The sequence below is a fragment of the Acinonyx jubatus genome, chromosome B2, assembly GCF_027475565.1.
Source record: "Acinonyx jubatus isolate Ajub_Pintada_27869175 chromosome B2, VMU_Ajub_asm_v1.0, whole genome shotgun sequence".
NCBI lineage: Eukaryota > Metazoa > Chordata > Mammalia > Carnivora > Felidae > Acinonyx > Acinonyx jubatus.
This window is the reverse complement of record NC_069385.1, coordinates 140,079,489-140,098,942: the sequence shown is the minus strand read 5'-3', so window position 1 is coordinate 140,098,942 and position 19,454 is coordinate 140,079,489. Positions and strand designations below refer to the sequence as shown.

General features: G+C 43.5%; 1 long non-coding RNA gene across 3 annotated transcripts in view; it reads left to right on the top strand.

The window, feature by feature from the left end:
- LOC113593952 (uncharacterized) overlaps positions 1 to 19,454 on the top strand; it is a 124,037-nt gene that overhangs the window by 63,874 nt on the left and 40,709 nt on the right. Inside the window, exon 4 of one of the 3 annotated variants that reach the window (XR_008298764.1) lies at positions 16,251 to 17,945. The exons of 1 other annotated variant lie outside the window; for it this stretch is intronic. This is a non-coding gene — a long non-coding RNA (uncharacterized LOC113593952). Of the gene's footprint in view, positions 1 to 11,624; positions 12,084 to 16,250; positions 17,946 to 19,454 lie in introns of those variants that run through there. One more of the 3 variants, XR_008298766.1, reaches the window with a different exon arrangement.

Here is a 19,454-nt window from a genome sequence, read left to right as displayed (position 1 = left end):
TGACACTTTGGACACTTGCCTTATAGGGATTCTCATCAGGCAGTCCTGAGAGGGCAAAATTCCTGATAATTCAAGCAACCATATTTGGTGATTGAACGCTTGTTTCAAGGAGGCCCAGGATCGAGCGCGCTTGGGAAGCGCGGCCATGTGAGCCAGAATCCAGTTTTGCGGGACATGCCAATCCGCCTGGCTCCCGGGTTTTCATAACACACATCACATTAAATGTGTGAAACAACTCTCGCGGAACCCCCATCTCACTCTGTCGCTCCCCTTCCCCAATATGCAACAAATTCACATCCTCATCTTCTTCAAGTGGGGCGGGGGGGGGGGGGCGGGAACAGCAGTCATTCCCATTTGACGGTTTGAAAAAAGCAACGACGTCGGCACCACTCTCTGACTGGCTAATGAATAATCAGATTTCACAGCGTGAGCGCTGGGGTGGTAATTTGGTTGCACGCCATGCTCCAAACCCATGCAATAGTGCTTCATTAATGTGAAGACCTGTATAATCAAACAATTAGCAGTCTCTCTGCGACGAAGGCAGCTTTTCATCAGCATATATACTTCACCGAAAGATGAGTCCCCAATCGGTGGGTCTGCCAGCGACTAGACTTCCACTAACTCGGCGACAGTAACGTGGAAGGAGACGTGGGTGGTTTTCACCCATACCTTTAGCCAAGGGTCCTACCTGCCACCTGTGTTTCCACATCACTACAGGGGAGCAAATATTTGCAGGGAATATGAGATGGGGAGAATATATACTCTCCTGTTTTATGACTCCTGTGTTTTTCTTCACTTCATACTTATTAGGGTTAAGAACCTTGGAAAGATACTTTGAATTATCAAGGGGGACAAGGAAAACTCTGATCCTTCTTTTATTGTGCTTATTCACGTCGGTGATTTGTGTTATCTTCATTCTGATACAGCTGATTAGCCTCTTTGGAGACTTTCTGGAACCGTGGAGAAAGGATGCTGTTTTATGGTGGGCTCTCTCATTTGCGGTGTTGACTAATTCACATCAATGGATACCCAACGGGGCTGTTCATAGAACCAGGAGGCAGAGACCTTGGGTTCCTGGTGCCCTATGGTTTTGAGTCTCTTTTTACACGCTAAACAAGCCCTGAATATATTGGGTCGCTTTCAGCATATTTCTCAGCGGCAAGGAGATGAGGAGTACTAACTCAATACTTTTTTTTTTTAAAGTAAAATGTAAATTATCAAAGAAACTTCAATGGATTTGCAATAGCCATATGATTAGTTTGGCTACTCTAAATCAGGGATAGCAAACTTTCTCTGCAACAGGCCAACTAGTAAATATTTAGGCTCTGCAGGCAAAGAGGAAAAGCAGAGTTATCATGTAAGGACTTCTGTAACAATTCATTGAAAACCATTCTTAGCTCTTAGGTCTTACAAAAACAGACTGTGTGCTGACTTTGGCTAGCAAACCAGTACCTGGTCCAAATCACAGGTTTTAAGAAATCTTTCTTGTCATTGAGCAAAGCAATAGCCTTTGTATATCTTAATTTCCTTACGTACATTATTGTCGTTTTACTGGGGATAAGAAAATTTTGTGAATATTGTGTGTTTGTGCAACAGAAATAGTTAGCAATAATAAACAGAAATGAATGGAATGGCTAGAATTTATTGTGGTGAGAGAAAATGAATAAGCCTGACATACTTTCTTAGTGTCTTTTCATTGGCCGAGCTTAGCAGCGGAGCAAGATATAGCGTTCACTTGGGTCTTTATATGGATGAATTCCAGTTCACCTGATGGATCAAGGTTTGGGGTCTGATTCATGGATATGTATGGTGGTTTCACAAAAGGAAAAAACACTGTTGCATGGCCACGATCTGTATCTTTACTCGTTAACTCTCCAAAAAGCTGGACAGACTGTCCCTGAAAATACGGTTGGACCAAGGACGGCTAGCACCAATCTGGGAAAGAGCATGCCCTTCGTGAATAAAATCTCAGATCAGGTTCTAGATTTAAACATTAACATGATTCTTTGCAAACACAATTACACAGCAAGTTGAAGCCAGGGTTCTCCAAGGGCAAGCTATCTACTAGCTCCAAGGTGGATTATCCAATAGAAGGTCAGCCTCCAAAGGATGCTGGCTACCAGTCTCATACGGCCACAGATCGAGATTTCTAGTGACATGCCTGTTGGATGTTCTCTAGCGTGTTCTGTTCTACGTTTTTTATTAAAAACTTACATGAGGACAAAGAAGGTATTCTTATCAAGTCTGCAGATAATGAAAAACCTAGAGAGCTCACATTCAGTGGATTACAGGGAATCAACAAAACCTCTACCATTTACAAACACCATGAGTAAATCGAACAGAACACAGTTTTGCCAGGGTAAATCTCCAATTTGTTATTTGAATTAAAGACAACAACTATAACTAATTATGCAAGCCCTGGATGGGAAAGTCCTTAGGAAAACACCAACGGAAACTTCAATTTTCAGTCGTCTCAATGAGCCCGCAGGGTGGTTAACAATAACTATGACTATGTTCAAAAATTCAATTATCTAACCAAGTTCACTTAGAATGCTAGGTTTTACTCTGTTCCATGCATGGCATATTTAGATGGTGTGTAAAAAAAAAAAAAAAAAAAAAGAAGTAGATAAAATAAAAGTATATTTGAAATGGGTGCCTGGCTCAGCAGGTTTAGTGTTTCTGACTCTTGGTTTCAGTGCAGGTAGTGATCTCACGGTTCATGAGTACGAGCCCCGTGTCGGGCTCTGCAGTGACAGCATGGAGCCTGCCTGGGATTCTCCCTTTCCCCCTCTCTCTCTGCTCCTCCCCTGCTCACACATGCTCAAAAATAAATAAATAAACTTTAAAAAGAAAAAGTATTTGTGATAAAGAACTGCCAAGTCAGGAAAGCAAAATTAAGTTGTATTACCATGTTGAATCAAGGACTATTGAAGAACTTGTGACTCTCTTCCCAGATTCCTGGGTTCTACCACAGACGTACTGAAGCAAAATTCCTGAGAGGGTGCCAGAGAATCTGAAGTTCTAAAAAAATCTCTCCAGATAATTCTTTTAAAAAAAATTTTTTTTTAACGTTTATTTATTTTTGAGACAGAGAGAGACAGAGCATGAATGGGGGAGGGTCAGAGAGAGAGGGAGACACAGAATCTGAAACAGGCTCCAGGCTCTGAGCGGTCCGCACAGAGCCCGACGCAGGGCTTGAACTCACGGACCTCGAGATCGCGACCTGAGCCGAAGACGGCCGCTTAACCGACTGAGCCACCCAGGCGCCCCTCTCTCCAGATAATTCTGATGAGAAACCGGACTGGGGAGACCAGACCTTTAGTGAAAGAACAATCCATCGAAATAGGTGAAATATTTAGTTAATAAATTTATATCTGATTCAGTTCTATTTCAGTAACTGTGTCATTTTTCTTCCATTTGTTCTGGAATCTTAACGCCAGACTGTGGCTCCTTTATTCAGGGGCCAAGAAGCCAGGGTTTAGAATTCTTTCTGTATGTGGACCAATTAACTGCTTGTTGGTGGGCTCAAACTGCACCCCCGATGGTAGCTCCTTTCAAAAGAGAACTACATAGGAATTCCCAGGTCTAAGATTTGGGTGCATCAGTGTAAATCTATCACCTGCCGCTGGGAGAACAGTTCACAGTTATTTTCCCCGCAGATAGCTAATCAGAAGTAACACAGGAAGGGAAGTACATACAGGGAGACGCAGTACTGAAGGAAGGGCTTTACCGTTCTATGCTGCTTCATGTGCAACCATATCCCATATATGCAATCTCTAAATGATCAGATTAATGTCTCTTACGGCAATTCCCTTTTTAGTAGTCACCTAAACTCAAAATCTAAGACTTCTTTCTTTACTTGCTCCTTATAGCTAGATATTTACAATTTCTCATGATTCCACCTCCAAAGTGTATTTTGAAGCCGTCTTTTACCCCTCTATTCTCATTGCTTTTTCCCTTAAAAATCTAGTGGATTGTTATGTCAGCCTTGAATCTTCGAATTCCCCCATCTCCCCTTCCCAAGGCTGTGTAATTTATCTCTTCAAACAAGGCCCTGACCCTGTTGTATCAGAAACCTACAGGATGAAGTCTGAGCCCCGAATGATGCTTCCAGGTCAGGATCCTAACTTTCGTTCATTAATTCATTCCAAAATAATTTGTTGAGCACCTAATTTTGGCGAGGCATCAGGGTAGCAAAGTTGAAAAAGCAATTTTACATCTAATTACACAGATCCCATGTTCTTGCTCTAATTCCTTTGCAAATGCTGGGTCTCTCCTACCTCCTGGTCTTTGAAGTTCATAAGTCCTGGTCCATAAGGTCTCTGGTCCTTTACAAAACATTCCCTGATTTCAACAGTGAGAAATAACCTATTCTTCTTTGAATGCCTACAGTGCAATGGTTATGGCAATTATCTCTTGTTAGTAGTTTGGATATTTCTGCCAGGATGCAATGGTCATTAAGAGTGGAAACTAGGCCTTGTTTATCTCTGCTGCCCCCAGAATGGTGGCCAATAGCTAAAACATACTTAGTTGTTGAAGGAAAAAAAAATGGCAACAAAAGCAAAAATAATCAAGTGAAACTATATCCAACTAAAAGGCTTTTCTGCACAGCAAAATAAATGGTCAACAAAATGAAAAGTCAAACTACAGAATGGGAGGAAATGTTTACAAATCATATATCTGATAAGGGCTTCATATTCAAAATATATAAGGATATTATACAACGCAACATCAAAAAACAAATAATCTGATTAAAAATGGGCAAAGAATTGAACAGACATTTTTCCCCAAAGAAGGTATATACACACATGAGCAGCAACAGGTACGTGAAAAGGTAGCTTGACGTCACTAATCATTAAGAAAAAATCATTAAGAAAAACAAACTGCAATGAGATATCATCTCACATCTGTTAGAATGGCTATTATAGAAAAGACAAGTGATCACAAGTGTTGGTGAGGATGCGGAGAAAATGAAATCTTGTGCACTGTTGGTGGGACTTGAAATTGGTTTAGTCACTGTGGAAAACAGTATGGAGGTTCCTCAAAAAATTAAAAATAAACTACCATGTGATTCTGCAGTCTCACTTCTGGGTATCCACAGGAAGGAAATGAAATCACTATCTTGAAGAGATATCTACAATAACATGGAACTGATCTAACTGTCCATTGACAGATGAATGGATAAAGGTAAATGGATACACAATGGTGTATTGTTTTCCTTAAAAAAAAAAAGGAAGGAAACCTTGTCATTGGCAATAATGTGGATTAAACTTGAGGGAATTATGCTAAGATATTAAGTCAGACAGAGAATGATAAATACTGTATGATGCTACTTATACGTGGAATCCTAAAAGACCAAACTCACGGAAACAGAAAAGCAGAGAATAGATTAGTGGTTTCCAGGGACAGGAAGAGGTAAGAGGAATGGGGAAAATGGGTAAAGGCGATGAAATGTGCAAACCTCCACTTGATGAATAAGTTCTGGGAATCTAATGTGCAGGAGGGTGACTATAGTTAACAATACCGTATTGTATTCTTGAATGTTGTGCTAGGAGAGGAGATCTTGACAAGTCTCACCACAGACACACACACACACACACACACACACACACACACACACACACAGTGGTAACTATGAAAGGTGATGGATGTGTTAACTAACCTTATTGTGGTAATATCACAGTATATACGTGTATCAAATCATCACCCTGTATACCTTAAGCCTACACAATGTTATATGTCAATAATATCTCAATAAAGCCGGCAAAAACTAAAAATAACTTGTTTTATACTAAAATAAAAACAGGGGTATTTGTTCAAATAAAGAATGTTTCAATTGGGCTAAAGACAGGGGCTTTATGTCTTTACGACATATGGTAACTGTGAAAAGAAATGAAGGATGTAAGAACCCTTCATGATTTAAATAAACGTATGCCCGAGTTGCTTGTTGAGGCCACATCATAACAGAAGGGTCCCTCTCCTCCCGAACACAGTTAGCTCTGTGTGTTGCCAGTGGTCACTTTCTAGAAAGGCTGGAGGTTGACCCCTCAGCAGGTTTCTGCTCTCTGCACTCCAGGCTCGGCAGAAGGTGTATGTGGGACAGTTGGAATTTCAGTCACCTGCTGAGGTCCTGCATTTTCCAGTCCAGCACAAAGGCCGTTTGAATGCATCAGACTTTACTTTTCAGCGATATGGAAAGGGTTACATTGGAGGAAGGCAAACACGTAAAATGGACATTGAACATTTCTGTTCTTCAAGGTCCTTTAAACACCTGCTTTGTCAGGCTCCAGCCTTCTGCTGTGTTCGTCCCCCTTTTCTATTTTTTTCCTTCCCCAAATTCCTGCTCCCTCCTGATCCAAAATTGTGGGCTGACTTTTTGTTGGTCTCCTTACATGCTGTTTTTTCCTTCCCCATACAAAGTCGAGATGGAAAAAGATTTTACTCTCTCAAAGGTATCTTTGCCAGCCAGTCGATGACATTTTCTTCCCCAATTACGAGGACTTGAAGACAGGACTGGGACCCTGGAAAACCTTCAAGCATCACGGGATTGGGGGCCGGTCATCCAACCAAGTGTGTGACCCAGTAGTGGGTGGTCCAATCAGTTTAGCTCTGCAATCGGAATAGAATAAAAAGAGGAAATATCAGCATTGTCCCATCTTTACAAAGGCTAAGTGCTTTGTGAAATTCATTTCAGTTGCGGGTTTCTGCGTGTGTGTCCTGGGTTGGAGTATGGAGTATTTCTTAAACTTTAAAAAAATTTTTTAAAAAATGTTTATTTATTGAGAGAGAAACAGAGAGACAGAGCACGAGCAGGGGAGGGGCAGAGAGAGAGGGAGAAACAGAATCCAAAGCAGGACCCAGGCTCCAAGCTGTCAGCGCAGAGTTCGATGTGGGGCTCGAACCCACAAACTGCGAGATCGTGGCCTGAGTCAAAGTCAGACGCTTAACCAACTGAGCCATGCAAGTGCCCCATATTCCCTACACTTTTAAAGTTACTTCCTTGACTTTGCTGAGCCTTGATTTCTGTATTGTTCAGCTAATGAGAAGAGAAGGTGAGCAGAAACATGGGAATGTTCTTGCCATTTCCTTACAAAGGGCGCTGCTTACTGGGCTCAGACCGAGACCCAGATATCTGGCAGAGAAGTGTGGCTAGCCATCTAGTTTCTAGTTCAAAAGTGCAGGTAACGTAGCTTTTAAAAAAGTCATTAAAGGCGCCCCTGAGCGACTCCAGTCAACTAAGCATCAGACTCTTGGTTTTGGCTCAGGTCATGATCTCACGGTGCGTGAGTTCAAGCCCTGCACCGGGCTGTGTGCGCACAGAGCAGAAGCTGCTCGGGATTCACTCTCTCTCCCTCTCTCTCTGCCCCTCCCCTGCTCACTCACTCTCTCTGTTTCTCTCCCTCTCTCAAGGTAAATAAACTTAAAACTTTTTTATGCCATTAAATAATTCTTAAGATATTTGCAGAACTTAGAAGAATTATTCTTTCTTTCCTACCCGAGGACAAAGGGGAAAACAGAGCCTGTGATGTGTCTGAAGGAAGTGGGCGTTGGCATAGCCACACAGAGCCAGCCCTCCTGGAAATGCAGAAATCTTCCCGAAATATGGGCTTGTTTATTTTTCTTACCAACTGACTTGATTAGTGGCGACAAAGGAGGAACATTCCTTGGTTGGCAGCACGATGATGAAACTAAAAGCCAGCTCTTCTCGTGTGTCTTACTGACCGTGTTTTCTGCTCTCCGCCCCCTCCGCCCACTCCAGCCTGGGCAACCGAGAAACTGAAGCTAGACGTTCTGCGGTACTGACTGCGTTAAACCCAGGCACTGCCGAGCCAGGGACAGTCTTCTTAAATCCTTATCTTTCTCCCTCCCAGACTCTTACCTTCTGGAAGGTTCTACCCACTCTCAGCGCAGTCCTTGCCAGTGATGGACCTTACTCCTTAGGCTGCCGTGTTTCAGAGGTGCTGAGAGAGAGGCCACCGAGGGCACAGGCACAGGATTTTCTAGGTTTCCTTCATCTCCCACAGGTCTGTCGCCTCCAGTCATTCACCCAGCACCCTGGGGAGAAGCAGGGCTATTTCCCGTCTTCCCCTACCAATTCCTGCCATGTCACAGAGAGGCCACTTCTCTGCAGAAACCAAGAAGGGAAGAGCGAGGGCAGCTGTCCACACCCTGTGCGCACCGTGGTCTGACATGTGTCCCCTCTGGTCCTTTTCGTTGTGCCTGTCCCCAAACCCAAGCTGTGAGAAAAGGCCCATAAAGCCCATGTGAAAAAGACTCAATTTCGCTGTGTCATGGGAATGTACCACAAGGCTGAAAAATAAGAAGCAAAACTCGAATCTTGGGACCCCCCCCCCTTTCAGCAGAGGGGACACTTCAGAGCTCAGAGACCAATGGCTGGCTGACCTTGAAGAAACTGAGTTCGAACAGGAAGCAGGGTGAAGAAGAAACCAAGGCCCATTGTTTTTGGAGTACCACCACAGAGGATGAGATCCTTCGAGGCAACAAAGGCTCCGTAATCTTACTAGAGTGTTACTATAGGGATGAAGCCCGCACAGTAACAATCACATCTCACAAGATGCCTTTGTGAGCACACCCGGCAGGTGCACCAGCCATGCCCTCATGTGGACACTGGCGCAGCGTCCCCCTGGAGCAGCAGAGATCAGACTAGAAATCCATCGAGCATAAGAAAATGGAGAAAGTGCCATGAATTCCCCTTTTGAGATTCGCACGTGAAAATCGGGCTTGACTTGGGTCCAGAAATGACAGTTTGGGCGATAATATTTAAACTTATTTTTTAAAGTTCTGTTTACATGTAGTTCTTCTAAAAATCGTTGAGAGACAATAGAAAGATTGGAAATCTAAGAGTTTATGTGATATCAGTTTGCCAAGCTTCAAACACCAAACCTCTCTAAACTGGATGATTCTATGTTGACATATCCATGAATATAATTCTACAGTATAAGAGTTTAAGAAAAACAATGGGTTTAGATAGCTTCAGCGTATCAGTGGAGGGAAATGCATTATTATTCATTTATAGTTGATAAGTATTAAAACCTAGAATAAGGTTAAAGCTAGTCTTTTATCATAAAATCCATCATTTTCTTTCTCCCATCCCCCCCATAAAACCTAGTAGAGGTTCATTTTTTTAAAAAAATGTTATAACTAAAAGAATTTTTTTTTTGCAAAAAACTTAGGTTTAATAAATCATTGCCATGAGCTAACCCACATTTGAATCTAGAAAATGCACTTGGCATTATCCTTCTCTGTTCACATATATTTGAAGTAAATTACATCAAATTGTATTTGAAATACCAAACTGGCATTAATGGAAGATTTTTTTGCTCCAGGCACCATTTTAAAATAGATGAGCATAAAAATGCAGTCTGCATCATTAAGTTTATATGAAACTAGTGAGAATAAAAATCACCATGTAAGTTCTAATAAGATGTGTTTTTCATTCCAGTTTAATAACCCAAGACTATATTCATCTTCCAGTATAATAAATACACCGAGAGGAATGTATTCTTTTGTGGGCTTAACATGTTGAGGTTCCTTTTTTTTTTCCCCCAAGAAGAGAGAGTTTTCTGGGAAGCTGGGTGAAGAAAATTCTTTAATATGGCAGTGCAGAGTATTATTATCATAAATAATTAATGTGCACAGCAGAAGAAAGCCGAGCCTCATTAATAATTCTTATTTTTAGTTGGCATAAGCTAGAGGTGCTGTATCTTCTTTTATCCTATCTGTGTCAATTTCCTTGATTTTAATTTAATAGATGTTAAAATTTTTAAAGGTATGGTACATTATGCGGTGGGTTTTTGTTTTTGACTAAATAACATCCTATCGCTAATTCTTACCTGCCAGGCTATTTTTAGAAACAGGCAAAAGGAAGGAGGGGGAAAAAAAATGTTGGGATAAGGCAAGGTAAAGTGGGCATCAAGTCAGCGCCTTTCATCCTCCATTTCCCTCCGGGGCCAGTTAAGACGCGCCTTTGATTAGAAACCTCGGGAAATACGAAGAGGTTCTGCCATGAATTTCAGCTCATCAAACTCGCCTGTTTATTTTTCCAATTCAGGGCTGATCCGCCGTCTACACCCTGAAAACACAGGTTCTCCCTGACACCACCTTGCATTTGCGATCAACTACATCACTTGTCAAAACCTCCCAATCTTTGATAACAGGCATTTGTAATTTATTAATTCAGCGTCGGAGTAGGAGAGCGGCTAAGTGTTTCTGATTAGCACAATGGAGGGAATAAAGAGCCTGCTCCGGAGGGCAGCGGGGTTGCGCTTTGCAAGGAACAACAAGGACCAGGCACGACATTCCATCTTAGGAGGATTGATAGGTAACCTGAGCGACTGTGAGCGAGCCCGTCAACGTTCTTTCACGGGGGAAATACAGCCAGGATGAAGGGGTAATTGCAGCCAACCTCGGGGAAAAATAATTCTGACGTGAAACAACCCGAAGCCCGGGTCGAGGCGTTTTTTTGTAGCCCTCCCCGCTGGAACACCGGGCTGAGATTCTTAGGTGCCACTACCAGGATCCCCAGCCGGCCTTCGCCTCACAGGCACCAAGTAGCTGTCCTTACGGTTCAGCCAAGGTGAGGGTGGAAATTCAAGCAGCTCTGGTGATAGGATATGAGATAATCCCACACCCAGTCTCTTGTGACAGGATAATTCAAGCGCTCAGTTTAATACCATTTACCTGGGGATGTATTGTCGGTCCTGGAAGTCAATGCCAAGGCCGGATGAGCACAGCAGGCCACATGCTTCCTTCAGATCGCCGCAGTCCCAGCTGGCATGTGGCCTCCTGCTTCGATCTGTGCCATAAGATGCAAAAAGAACCCGGGGCTAACTAAGCAACGTCCTCTACCTGTTTGCCGGCCGGGTTTCACGCTTTCCAATTAACTGCAAGTTTTGGCATCAGGGATCCTGGGTGGCGAGCTCTCTCCAAGTTCATTGTTACCAGCTGATGGGACTGAGTAATTAGAAAAAGGCCTTGCGTTTATTGAGCATTTACTATGTGCCAAGCATCACGCTGCTCAACGCATGGCATCTGTTTCGCATGGCGAGCCTTTGATGGGCAAGTTTCACATTATTAAAAAACAAACTGCTTCATCTATAATAGGAGCAAAATATTAATTTACTGAGAGGTTACAGAACTTTCCATAGTCCGTCCGAGTTGTCAGGCTCAGAATAGAAGCCAAGCCTATATCCATATCTGTATCGGTATTTCTCTCTATACATCATATTACATATAGGTATATCTCTGTCTGTCTACCTGTCACATATGAAAACAAATTTGTGTTTAGCCTCAGTGGCCTTTAATTTTTCTGTTCATTCATTATTAGCTGAATGTGAAGCATTTACATTTTTTTTTAACATTCATTCATTTTTGAGAGAGAGAGAGAGACAGAATGTGAGCAGGGGGAGGGGCAGAGAGAGGGGGAGACACAGAATCCAAAGCAGACTCCAGGCTCTGAGCTGTCGGCACAGAGCCCGACGCGGGGCTTGAACCCACGAACCGCAAGATCATGACCTGAACCAAAGTCGGACGCTTAACCGACTGAGCCCCCCAGGTGCCTCTGAAGCATTTTCACCTGCTTGTCAATTTTTCTTATCATGCAGCCTTCAGCTGGACCACCTTCCTTTGCCATGACTTGGTGTGCTGAGTATCCAAGCTTATCTTAACATCAGTAGGAGGTGAGTATTTAAAGAAAAGTTCGTCTGATACCAAAAATACACACCATGCCATGAATTTCAAATGCACTCTCAGCACGGCCTGCCAAGCCCCGTCCCGCCGCCCCCCGCCTCTGTATACCTACGAGTGTGGGACCGGCTTTAACCTGGGCTTGAGGTCTGTGGAGCCTTGGCGCCCTGCAGCAGGAAGTCGAGTTTGGGCAGAGAGCACACAGCCTCTGCGGTTTGGCGACAGGCTAGCCATTCTCAACTCACCCGACCTCTCTGACCTCGCAGACTCTCAACCTCACCAGTGGTCTTGGTGCCCTTAGAGGCGCTCCCACAAACATAGCTCGCGGACTGGACGTGCTCTGAGCTCCTCCTCCCTCCCCACCCGGTACCACTCACCTTGCCCGGGGAGCTATTACTCTCTTCGCATTTCTCCCAGGGGGGCCTGCTGTTTGCAATTTGATTTCTGCTGACCTGGATTCCTGAGCTAGGCTCTGCATTCATTGAGAGCGGGTGGGGTGGGGGTGGGGGGTAGCTCTTGTCTTGCTCAGTGCTTGGACATAGATGGCTTTCACTAAAAAGGTGTTTATAGGAATGAGTAAGTGGTTGCGGAAAGACTGCACTGTGGAAGACGTCCCATCCCTCCGGGCTAGCTGTTCTCCTGCTCCCCATCCCTGCCGCACCAACCTGGGGTTATCACTGCCCGGACCCTTGAGCGATGCCAACTAGACACAAATTGAGGTCTCCACTGTTCGGGCTTGGCCGGGCTGCTTCGGTCTCCCCCGTCAGAAAGGCCGTCCCCTTAGGCGATGCCTGTGGTCAGAGCACCTGTTTGACACATTGCTGTGCAGGTGCCCCTCCGGAGCCGGGCACAGTGCGTCCTCAAGGGCGCGCGCTCTGAGACGAGTGTCTCCCTTTAGAGCTCCCCACGCCTCTCGTTTGGTGACCCAGGGAGGTTACGTTACTCTCCCGGGGTGACATCTTAGAATTTTTGTGGCAAAGATTCCAATGAGATAAACACACCTGTGTTTTAATTGTGTGTTTGCTTCAAGAACAGCGAGGGAGAAAAGTTTTTGGTTAACACTCCCAGGGCCGATAATTGGCAGAGGAGACAAATGATGTAAGAGGCAGAAGTTGCCAGTCGCGTGGTCTCGGTATCCACACTGCAAAACAAACAGGAATTGCAGCCTGGCTCCACTCTTCCCCCACTTTCTCTGGCCCGGCGGTGATCTCTGTGTTGCAGAACATTAGGTTACTCAGAGTACACTCGCGGTTGAAAGTCAAGGGGTTGACCTGGGAAAGAGTCCTTGTACCACATGTGAAAATCCTGACCTCAGACACACTGGTGTCATGAAAGAGGATGTATTCTTAACGACCCTGGTCAAAGCAGGCTGAAGAAATGCTAGGGAATGCTACTGTGAACAGGGGAGTGTTGTTTAATTTAATGAAACATTTTTCTGGCTTGGTCGGAGAACGGTAACTCATGACATTATTTGTTGAATAGAGATTTTGCCTAGTAATGAACAGGATGGACTGCAGACCTAAATTGCCAGGGTGCAAATCTTGACTACGCCTTTTACTAGCTGTGTGATCCTGGCCAATTTATTTAACCCCTCTGTGCTTTCATCGTTTCATATGGAAAACGGGGATATTCTTAGGGACGGGGTAAGGACTTAAACAAATGATACACATTAAAAAAATGAAAAGAGGGCACGGCACTTAGGAAGTACTTAGCGATCAGGGGTGAGTATTATCAATATTTTAATCGTGCTTTTTAAGGAATTAAAATACAACGCAATTTCCATTTGACATTATTTCACTTTTCTTGGGTAATGACATCAGAAGCACGCAATGCTTTGATTCCATCACTGTGATTGTATTAGGGAGTCAACATCCATTTACATGGATCCTCACCACGTAGTGGAAACTGAGACTACAAGTCTGCACCTCACCCAGTGGTCATCCAAGTTGTACGAAGTGAATTTGTACCTAAAGGTCAACTTACTAACTTCTGAGTCAGCATTTACCGCTAAGTTGAATGGATATATTTGCTGGGCTCAATCAACTTATTCCCTTTTATGAGCAAACCAAATTAAGATGCTGTGGCTGGTTTTTGAACATAGGGAATTGAGGGATCTCGAGGGTATTTCTTGGAGCTGTGGTGATCTACAGAATTATCCGCATGCACCTGTCACATACCACCGCGTTTCTGGTGTTCCGGTGAACTTTATTCTTACACTGGAAAAGAAGCAGTAAGAATTTCTTATTCTAGACCTCTGTCTTTTCTGGATTCCACTTTTTTTAAAAAAAAATTAATGTTTATTTTTGAGGAGAGAAAGAGAGAGAACAAGTGGGAGAGGGACAGAGAGAGAGGGACACACAGAATCCGAAGCAGGCTCCCGGCTCTGAGCTGTCAGCACAGAGCCCAACGCGGGGCTCAAACCCATGAACCGTGAGATCATGACCTGAGCCGAAGTCAGTCGTCAACTGACTGAGCCACCCAGGAGCCCCTTCTGGTGCCTTTCAGGTCTGTTTGCCATGGCAATACCCCATCACGTGTCACCCTACAGGGCTGTTCTCTCAAATAGGTACACCGACTAAAATGCCACTTCCTAATAATACCTAAAGGAGGCCCCCTAAATGCCAGTATTCAAACGCCCCAGAATCACACTCTAAAGTCCTACAATAGGAGGGGAGAGTTTTCTTCTCTTCAAAGAGTGTCATTTTCTGACGTTTCCTGTTCTGGAGCAGCCATTTTGGATGGTGTCTGACTTTTTGTGGCTTAGAGCTCCCTGTGCTCCGTCTATCATTGTTACAAGTATCAGCTATCATTTTGCTGGTCAGCTCAGAAATGCCGTTTACTAGATAATTTCGGTCAATGAAATGGCAGATAGACCGTAGACTTCATATATCTTTTAAATCAGTCAATTTAAAAGGCCAGACCAGAAACGCCACCAAAGAAACAGACCTACAAAAGTAAAAAGGGGCAACGTGTGATTCTTAAGGTAACTGGGGTCTGTTAATCATTCCATTTACATCTATTTCAGCAAAGAAACATCATAAGCACTGTACCTTTTTAAAAAAGTACCTTGCTCTAGAAAATTTGTTCCAAAAAGGATGTAGTTAAAATGGGGTTTTGACAATATTTATGCCATAAAGTGTTTCATTTTTGACTAAAACGTATCACACTTGAGAAATGAGTGAACAACTGGTTGGAAGTCACAAAAATATTAACTATAATGAGCTCATTTAAATAGAAACAGACGTGCTATCCCGCTGGTTGTCAAAAGTTTTCAAAGACGGTTTCTCTCGAGTAAGCAGGGTCCTGCAGACTGGGTCCATCTGTCTTCACGAAAGAACATTTTACGTACTGTGGAAGGAAGTGCTCCTGTGAAAACACCATTTGGAATTATTGATCTCTTGATCACTTGTAGATCTCAGTGGGAAATCAGAACAGCGATGGGCTCAGAGGGGGAAACACCAGTGCCAAGAACATTAAAACAACAACAACAACAACTTTTGGATTCATAGGTGGCTGGAATAAAAATAAAATCATATGTATTAAAGAGGGAACATGTTCATTTCTCTCTTCGAATCACACAAGGGATTTTTTTAAAAAGTTTTCCCAAAGCACTCCTTGGTCTTCCCTTGAACAGAGCGAAAGAAACGGAAAAGAAAAGTGTGCTGTGTACGTCTGTCCGTGTGTTCCTGGTTCGCAAATTCCTGGCCTCGGCTGCTGAGGTTGCACAGTCTGAGGCTAAGCAGTCTTGGGGGGCGGGGCTCTAAGACACACATTTTACCTTCTTAATTGTTCGCCACTGGTGAGTTAGAGGATTAGCGAGAAGCGTCATGACTCATCAGGGCAACTGTAAGACGTCTGGCAAAATGGTGTATGTTACGTTGCTACTATTTCCTGAAGCCTAGAGCCCAGAATTCCAGTGAAGGAAGGGAGCTTAGATATCAAATTCACCACTTCTTCACTTTACACAGAAGGAACTAGAACCCAGAGAAGCGAAATGAGATCTTGGACTTCACACTCACTTTTTCCTTAGGAGAAATGTCTCAGTTTAGTGAGGCAGAAGTCTGACTCTGCAAAATGAATGAAAAGGGAAGAGGTTGGTTTCAAGATGGTTGAAAAGCCACCGTGGTGTATTATCCTTCCGCACCTTCTTTGTGATGATATATTTGGGTCTCTCCTATATGGAGGCACTCATAAATATTTGTTGAATGATTAAGTAGACGAGAGAATGGGTTTGGAGTCTATATAACAAAGACCAGCTTCGCAAATGGTGGGGACACAGGCATGGAAATGTACAAAATAATGTTAAATTTCAGGGGGAGAAGACAAAATAATTTGCGTCCAACAATCACAGCTGTGCACAAATGTATTTTTGAATGTTACCGCAGCCCTGAAAAGGATGTGAAGCGACGTCTGATTTAAGGCTTTCCGAGATGTTACTTAAGCTTATGTTAAAATGAATTTGGCTTCCGGATTAAGTTCTTTCTTGGCTTCACGGTAGCGGCCGTCGCTTTTCTGCACAATTTTCTCTTTTCGTTTTGCTTTAGAGGATGCGTATTGAGGGAAGACAAACCAACTGGGACAGACTTCGCTCCACGTTGCTTTTGGGGAATACAGGAGAAATTCCTGCGTAGATGCCCATGTTCACCTCCATTCATCTCCACCTGCAAAGAAACACACGGATCTGGCTTCTTTGTGGATTCTCTTTGAGTCCTCTGACACTCCCAGGAGTGGTTCCTACGTGAGGGCATGTCACTCATCATTCCCCAACCGCCACCCTGGGGTCAGCTCAGAGCTTGGAGGAAGTAGCCTCTGAGTAAGAGCGCCACCCGTGGTAGACATAACCCACAGCTCCATCGGCCCAGATCACTTCCTGGGTGCCTGTGTGTGCCTCCTTCTGATCCCAGGTTCTGTTCACCTCACCTGACACTTTCAGAGCCAGTTCTCAATTCAGATGATAATCTAGCACGAAAAATAAAACGACCCTCACCTAAAAGGAGCCACAGCGGCAAAGGTGTGTTAAACAAAGCATAGGCACTTTGAAAAAAAATTGGTAACTGGTCGAGAGGAAAGAAATGTTCGGTTACTATTTTTTTTTTTTTGGTTTTTGTTTTTTCCTGCTTGGCATTGGGCTGTCTATGTAATAAGGATGAAATGGGCTTTAGAGGGACGAGGACCCAACAATGCTTGAGAGGCTGGCTGGGGGGACAGCCTCCAAGGCAGAGCCATTCAACTGCCTTCAGTCATTTCCTATTTTTAATATTAAAGGAATATGGAGAGAAACAGGACAGAACATAGCGTTCTGGGAAACCAGTAATCAAATGGCCTAAAGCTAATGTTTACTTTTTGGAATGTTTTCTGAAGGCATTACTTGGAGATGTAAAAAAGAGAGAGAGCACCTAATAATAGCCTTTCAGTGGCGGAAACAGAAAAGCAGCACAGACATGATAATTGAATTTGGTTTGGATGGTCAAAATCTGTGTGATCCTACAGCTGTATTTTCTAAACCATCCGCTTGACTTTTAATACATGTTCTACGTTTTGTTTCCTTTGCCCATCGCTGCATTTGAAAATTGCCAATTACCTTACAAGCCTATTCAATTTTCCTTTGCTACTATTTTTTTCCTTCCCTCCTGCAAAGGAAGACGCTCGGCCATCATTTCTTCTCAGCCCTCAGTTCCCTCACCCAGCCGTCCAAGCAGGTCAACAGAGGATCAGAGTAAAGCAGATCCTGAAAACCTATGAGCAAAAGATCAGTAAGTCCAGCTCCATCCCTAGGAACACCCCCAGGAACACAGGTTGGTGACCACCAACACTTTGCCCCACACAATTCAATGTGCACACAACAGGCAAAAAAATGAATGGGAGCATCTGTGTGGCACTTAATTCAAGGTTAGGTACCATCTGAATGATAGAGCCTGGGTTCCAAAGTTGTGACGTAATTTTACTTATATGTTTCGAGTCCTTATTATGTCTCGTATAACCACCCCAAAATCCTTTTCGGAATCGTCCAAGAGAAGAATCTCCATGTGTCCCAATCGATGTTTATTTGACCTTGGGTTACGATAAAGAGCAGTGCCATATTTGTGCTATAATTTAATACTGCTCTCAGATGTTTCTATTATGAGTTCTGGACATCTGGGAGCTCATAAGATGACTCTGGGATTTGCAAATTCTTCCCATATGTGTGGACTTGCATAGACTTGCGATGTTAAGAAAATAAAAGCTCTATTACAGCTGGACTCCAAAAAATTATTGACCACGTTTTCTTCTTTACTCGTTGTTTCTTAGTAGCCCAGAATAATAACCTTTAACATTTGAATAAAATGTTCATAAAATATTTCCAAATATATTTTCCTATTTGATCTATACAATGTCAGGTGAGTTAGGGCACTGTCTCTTCAGAACACTGTGACTCTGGTAGGTGAACTAAGTTACTCAAGGTAAAATTGCTAATAAGGGATAGAACTGGGTTGAAGAAATAGTCATTCATTTTTTCATTCACTCATTCATTCACCAATACCTACTGAGCACTTATTACAGGAAGGGCGTGATGTTAGGTGCTGAAGATACAACCCAACCCCTGTCCTTCAGGAGCTTGTCATCCAGTGGCGATGATACATATATGCTAAAAACTAAACAATGATTTATTTGCAGCTGTGAGGTATGCTATGAAGGAAAAGTACGTGAACAATAAAGGTGTAGAGTAGGAAGTCTGTATTCATCAGATAATTGCAAGAAACTGAATCTGTTCTAGCTAACTTAAAAAGAAAGGGATTTGTTAGAGGGTAATGGGTTTACAGGAACTTCCAGAAGGACTAGTAAACCAGCTAGGATGGGACTGCCAGGAAATACTATAGCAGTAGATGGGTTTACTCTGCAGAGCACAGGCCATATCCAGATCTCACTGCAAGAAAAGTTTAGGAAATGTATGTTTGTTTGTTTAGTTTTCTAGTATCTGTATATGGGAAAGGCCCCTTGGTGGGGTTTGAGATGGGTTTTAGGCAGCCAATCCAACATACTACGTCAAGAGCCTAACCTAGTCTGGGGTCTGGCTTCCCTGAGACTTGAGTTCAGCTGACATTGGAAGGTGGTAGAGGAGTTCGAGATGATCAGGTGAAGGCACACGGGTCTGGAGGAAAAACCTTGCGTGTGCTGGGGACAGCCTATAGGAAGGTCCCACTGCAAGACAGAACGTTAGGCATTTGAATTGTTGAAAGAAGGCCAATGTAGCCAGAGTGTATGAAGGGAGGTAAACAGGGGTCATCAAGGACTTTGGGAACACATTAAATAGTTTGGACTGCTTCCTAAAGTCAGTGGGAAACCATCATAGAGTGACCTAGGTCCTGCGAAGCTCATTCCGTTGATCCTTTCCCTCTTCTTCATAGACCTTGTGATCTTATGATATCAATAATCTCTAACCTCATCGCTGGACTCTTTGCACAGAAAGTGATCTAATCTGAAAGTAGATCTATTTAGAGAGTTTCACACTGAGGGAAAGCCACAGACTGACTCCTACATCTAGCAGTTCAGCCTCTCAGGGGGGATACTCCCAGTAAATGAGGATCGTGATTCAGAGCAAAGCACCTGAGACATGATTTCATTTCATGTGGTTTGCCATAGGCCATGGTGTGGGGTGGTTATGGGGTGGTGGAGGCTCTCAGGTTCTGTGACCACTCACCACTCTCTGTATCCCCTCTCACTAGGTACTTCTGATAAATCATCTCCTTATCGGGAGTTGGCTGACATTG